Source organism: Rattus norvegicus, chromosome 9 (genome assembly GCF_036323735.1).
Source record: "Rattus norvegicus strain BN/NHsdMcwi chromosome 9, GRCr8, whole genome shotgun sequence".
In the NCBI taxonomy this organism is placed as follows: Eukaryota; Metazoa; Chordata; class Mammalia; order Rodentia; family Muridae; genus Rattus; species Rattus norvegicus.
In genome coordinates this window covers 17,542,066-17,547,842 of record NC_086027.1, presented here as the reverse complement: position 1 = coordinate 17,547,842, position 5,777 = coordinate 17,542,066, and positions in this window count along the sequence as shown.

The window sequence follows — 5,777 nt, the reverse complement described above, 5'->3', positions numbered from 1 at the left end:
TGAACATATGCTTTTCGAGTCGATTAATTTGGGATTAACCTGCCGTGCAGCAGTGTGTGGCTAATACAATGGAGCAGAAGCCAAACCCTTGTTTCTCTTTTCGAACCTCCAAGCCAGTTTACAGAAGAGCAATGTAAACCATGATTTGCATAAAGACTGGCTAGGGTTTGAAACGTTATTCATGTTATTTCAGAATTGTGGTTGCAGAGCATCTCTATGGTTAGCAAAAGCTGCTGCCTCATTTTAAGGCCAAGGTCTGATGTTATATATGTAGCTAGAGTGGGATGCCAGAGAAACCACCAGCCGTAGCATCCCCTGCCCCCATGGGTTCCTGTGGTCAGGGAGGAGCCTCTGTCCTCCCGCTTTAGATTCTGCTTCTAAGTAGCACTTAATAGACGGCGCCTTGCTTTGTCTGTGTGCCCAGTTCCATGTGGAAGAAGAGAAATGCAGTCCGTGCCTTAGTTGATTGGTTCTCACAGAAGAAGCGGAGCGTGGCTAGAGTCTTGATGTCAGTTTGAGAGTTTCAGAAAGTGCAGCCTGCACATGAGCTAGTTTCGGTGGTCATCAGACCAGTCAGTGGACGGCCCCAAGAGAAGGGGCAGATTGTAGAAGATTGTGGTAGTCTGCGAGGCCCTTTGTTAAAGTTTTAGGAATTCGGGGAGGCTGCTGTTGAGCCATTGATAACCTGAAAGTGGTCACGGTTAGAATATTTTTACACGTTAGAAACTGACAAATGCCACTTTTAAGTTACACAAGACTCCGATGCCTCTCTTCCAAGTAGACTCTGTTGCCTCCTCAGTTTTCCTACGTTGATGGAGCAGGCTGATCTGTGAAGAGGTGGGTGTGGAAGTCCGCTGAGCGAACCTCCAGCCAACATATGGTGAGGCCCAGCAGGACTCATTCCACTCCTAAGGCTCACTCCTGAAGTCTGTCTACCTGCACAGTGCTGGGGAACAGGGACAAAGGACAGCGAGAAGCTGGCCAGTATCACACAGGTAGTAAATGGTAGAGTTGCCTTTTGAATCAGGTTGACTTAGTCTTGGCTCTTCAGTCATTTCAGTAAATCCCCTCTTAGGAGCATCTTTGCTACAGTGTTTTTTCTCTGGTTGCACTGGTATTCTCTTTGTTTGGTCTGGTCCTCCAAGTTTGGTACCTCTTGTAATTAATTCTCATACCGCTATCAGGATCATAGCTTCTGGATTTCTTCCGTGAAACGGAGGCTTCCCTTGGCACTGGCGATGATGAGGCTTTTTTGTCCCGGGTTCTCGGCACCAAATGTCCCACGCGCGACTTCTCGCCGGCAAGAAACACGCGGGTACATAGAAATCCTTGCTATGACCAAACTTTATTTTAATCTTATGGAGAAGCCCTGCTGCACTTTTAATAAGGCTGTTTGTTTGTTTGCTTGCTTTTTATTGGAAATACCTACAAAGCTGGTCAGAATTAATATATGCCTTAAATTCCAGCACCCACAAAATATTGTTTTTGCTTTTGTTTTTGTTTTATTTCATTTCATTATTGCTGTAATTGTTGTTAGGATTCTTATTGTTTTCTTTGGTAATTCCCTCTAGCTATTCAATTTGCAAGTAGAATGTAAAGCCATGCTCTGCATGGTCCTCTTATTCATGTTAAGGATTTTATTCTTACCACCAACAGCATAGATGAGCACAATATTTACTTTCAAATCAGGAAAACAGGCAGAAAGAAGAGAGCTGTGTTGTTTGGTCTCAGGTAACCAAACAATGAGGAGTGTAGGATGGCTTCCCAATGTTTTGGATCAGGTAAGCTTCTGTTATTGAGATGAAAGGCCTCTGCTGAAGCCTCCAGTTGAGTAACAGGGAGCCTGAAAAGGCTGAAAGAGTGGTTGTACCTTGAAGGTGAAGGCTGGCCCTTCAGTGCCTCTGCAGCCTGAGGCAGAGTTCTACTAGGAACAGAAGAGCACTTGGCCAGAGATCATAGGGGACTGCATTTTGGTTGAACCGTGAGACCTTAATGAGCAGAGGCCTCCATAGTCCTGATAAAGGGAAGCAGAGCCACATAGATGTGAGGGAACAATGGATCTTTGATCTGCCTGTTCTCTGCTACAATAATCTTTGCTGTATACATAGCATATGTAAATGACAAGGGCATCCTACTTTATCACATCTAGTCTCTCTAGATGTTAAAGCATGTGCAAGTGTAAACAGAGTAGAGTTGGTTCAGCAAAACATTGTGTCCCATTTTGTTAAAGACCTATATTTTATTTCTATTTATATATTTTTTTCTTTTTCTTGACTACTGATACCTAATTACTCTCCCACAATCCTTCCCCAATTCTCCTGGCACAGTCTTCTCTGAGTGTGTGAGGGCCAACTGTCTCAGTACCTCCCTCCTTTTACCAAAGCCTTTCCTGGTAGCATTTGTGAGGATACTGGTTTTGAATGCCTTGGACTTGGCTTTCTTCATGCTCCAGTTTGCTGGCTTTTGGAAGTTGGTGAAGAACTGTCTAGGAACTTGGTACTTTATCCAGATGGTACACAAGAGGCAATGGTTTTGTTAATATTCTTGAGAGTATATTTGAATCAAACCTTTCCTACTAATATCCTAACAATGACAAATGTAATGGGGGGCTACACATTTATTCCATTAGTTTTCAGTTCTTCTCACAGCAGCACTGTAGAAGCCCACAAAGCTGGCAAAGTTAAGTGAGGTCAGGCAGGGGTCCTTGTAGAGGGCCGCAATAACATTCGCCACCACTAGATGGCGCTGGCTTCCACTGCGCACCACGTGATAGGCTAGGATAGACTCTGCCATTGCAAGAAGGCGCCAGCCTTCGCCGCACCAGCCGGCCCCCTTTCAGGAAGTTAACTGTGCGCATGTGCAAGAGTGCCTTTGTGCCAGGTCTTTGCGCACTCCGGGGCGTGCCTTATGAGATCATGGGTAACAACCAATCAGGTGTGGGTGCGCCGCACTAGGGTTTTATAAGCGCGCCATGTTGGCGCGGCATGGTTTTTCCTCTTCTAAGATTAATAAAGTGGTCACAGCAAGGATTTCTAAATGTCCGCGTGCTCCTTGCCGGCGAAAAGTCACGCGCGGGACATTTGGTGCCGAGAACCCGGGACACAGAAAGCTACATCATCGCTGGTGCCAAGAGGAAGCCTCCGTTTCACGGAAGAAATCCAGAAACTGTGGAATGCAGGTAAAAAACTCTGAGAGACTATGTTTAGCCTTGATCTGCTCCAGCTCAGTCCCCTGCCAGACGCGGCAGGTGCGGCTATGGTTGCTCTGGCAACCCTCGAGTTGTTTCTATTGACCTTTGAGTTTCTAGCTACCGCCAAACGGCGTCAGAGGTCGCGTGGGAACTGCCCAGCTATAACAGCAAAGTGGAGAGTGTTGGGGGAAGGGCGAAGCGACAAAGGGTCAGAAACAGAGGGTAGTGAAAAGTTGCAAGGAGAAAAGGATCCTGATCGATCTCAAGGACCAGGCCCCCCTGCTGTCTTACCACCGCCAGAGGTGAAAGATTGGGGAAAGAACGTCCCGGGTGAGAAGGGAGGAGGTAAAAGGAACACAGTATTTTGGGAGAAAAACTTTGTCTTGGTGCTTATAAAAGGTGTTATTAAGCTCCCGCGCCGGCTCTGGGGACGCCGCGGCATCCGGGCGCTGACGCGACAGCTTTACAGAGTCATACTGATCAGATTTGATAGAGGCAGACCGCCTGAAAATTTATTCAGGAGAATCAAGCAAAAGGACATTTCAGTGCCCGTGCACAGCCTGATAGAGTTAATATAATTGGGTTGTGAGTAAAAATACTCAGGGCTGTGTTTCACTTCCATACCATTGGCGAATGTTGGTTGTGCTGCTCAGATAATATATCTCAGTATCTTACAGGAATTGGGTTTCAACACGTTGGTGAACTAGTCTAGGAATTGAGACAATCCATCGCCCATATCAACTCCACTCGAGTGGATAGTCACCGTGAACACCATCTGGCTTTTTCCCCTCTTTGTCTATTGTTTGTCTCTGGTGCACCAGGATGTCCCCATGTCTGTCAGTGTACGTCTGTGGTTTTTGTTCCTCGTTGTCTAAATGTTTTATGTTTCATGTTCAAAAGAAAAAATGGTAAAAACTTTACCTGCTGGTCGTGCACACCTTGACTTGGTTTTAACTCGTTTCAAAAAGGAACAAATGAATAAAAAACAGTTTCAATCAGGCCTTTAGAGCCCTGCACCTGTAGCTAGGAACATAGGTCAGCTGGAGAAGCTGCCCAGAAGCTAAGCGTCTACACGAGCTGATCTTAAAAGTGCCAACAGCTTCTTCATACAAGAGTTGATAGCTGTTTCTCTTAGAAAAATCCCTGACTTATTACTTGACTCAACAGGTGACAAGGTGCTTCTCTTAAAATCATAGCTAAAAGGGTAAAAATGGTGTTTGGTCTAAATATTAAAGATAGGTGTAGCCACTTCAATTTTGTTTCTCATTGGTTTTAAATGTATAAATATGCTCTACTTGCCTTGGTTATGGACTATTGGCTTTCAAGTTATTGGATATGGTTAAAAAGGTATAATATTGGTAACAGAAAGTTGACATAAAGCTGGTAATCTGGATGGAGTCATTCTAGATAACATGTGACATGAGCCAACCTAGGGAAACAGGTCTAAATTGAGGTAATATTTTTATGGAACTCTTATCCTAAAAACCAGGCTTCTAAAAGAATTTAGGACATTGTCCCTTGAGGTATTGGAGACCGCACCATTGTGCGTCCAAATGTAAGAATTGACAGTCAAACTTTGTAACATAATAGATAGACCTGGGGTGCCTTGGAGACTAGATTGTTTGTTGGAGGTTGAGTTTTGCTTTCCAAAGTTGTGGCTTGCCCTGAAGTTATCCGTATTCTAATGCTAATTTCCACTGCCCAGAGAACAGCTGCCTAGTCCCGTACTCAGAACTCAGGTGACCTTGTGGCTGTGTTCTGGTGTTACAAAGAGAACTTAAAGATTGTGATTTAGGATTGCCAGTGTTACATTGACTAAGTCAAACATATTTTTAATTAAGGAAAAATCATACAGGTAGAGATTGTTACAAGATTTACGAAGGACTGATGAGGTTTTGGAACTTGTGAGAGCATTACAGCCAGTTTACTTACTCCAACTGCCATTTCAGGATAGATTTAGAGGATTGCTAACAGCCTCATGTTAGATAATTTTGTTGCTTCTTCAGTGTAAGAAGTTAGAACTTAAATCTTTCAATGTATATAGAAATTTTTACTACAAACCTTTGCTCTTAAAATGAGCTTTAATATTTGGGGAGTAGCTGTCACACTACTCCAGATAAGAATATTTGAAGCTAATTTTAAGCTTCTAAAGATATGTTAATTGGCTAAGTACCTCACCTTACCAGAGGACTTCGGTCTTTGTTATGCACATTGGAGATAAAGCTTCAGCTGTGTTAGTACAGAGTTGTGGACTAGAGTCATGGAAGTATTTTGAATGGAAACCTGGTAAAACATATCTTATTCCAAACAACAGTTAATTGGTTACTACTAAATACTGATATTTGGCCTATTACATATACAACTTTTTCAGGCAAAATTGATAATTTTACTCTTTACATGCTTTTGTACTTCCTGCATATTTGTGCGTACAATCCATAGGAAATGCGCTTAGTGCATTTATAGGTGGTTCATCTAATGAAAAGGCTACATATATGATTAGATCACTTGTTTATTCTCTTGAGTTTCTGCTGCTTCAGCACAGATTATTAAATTCCATGCTTTAGCCGCTGTTTTTAAAATGTTAAAA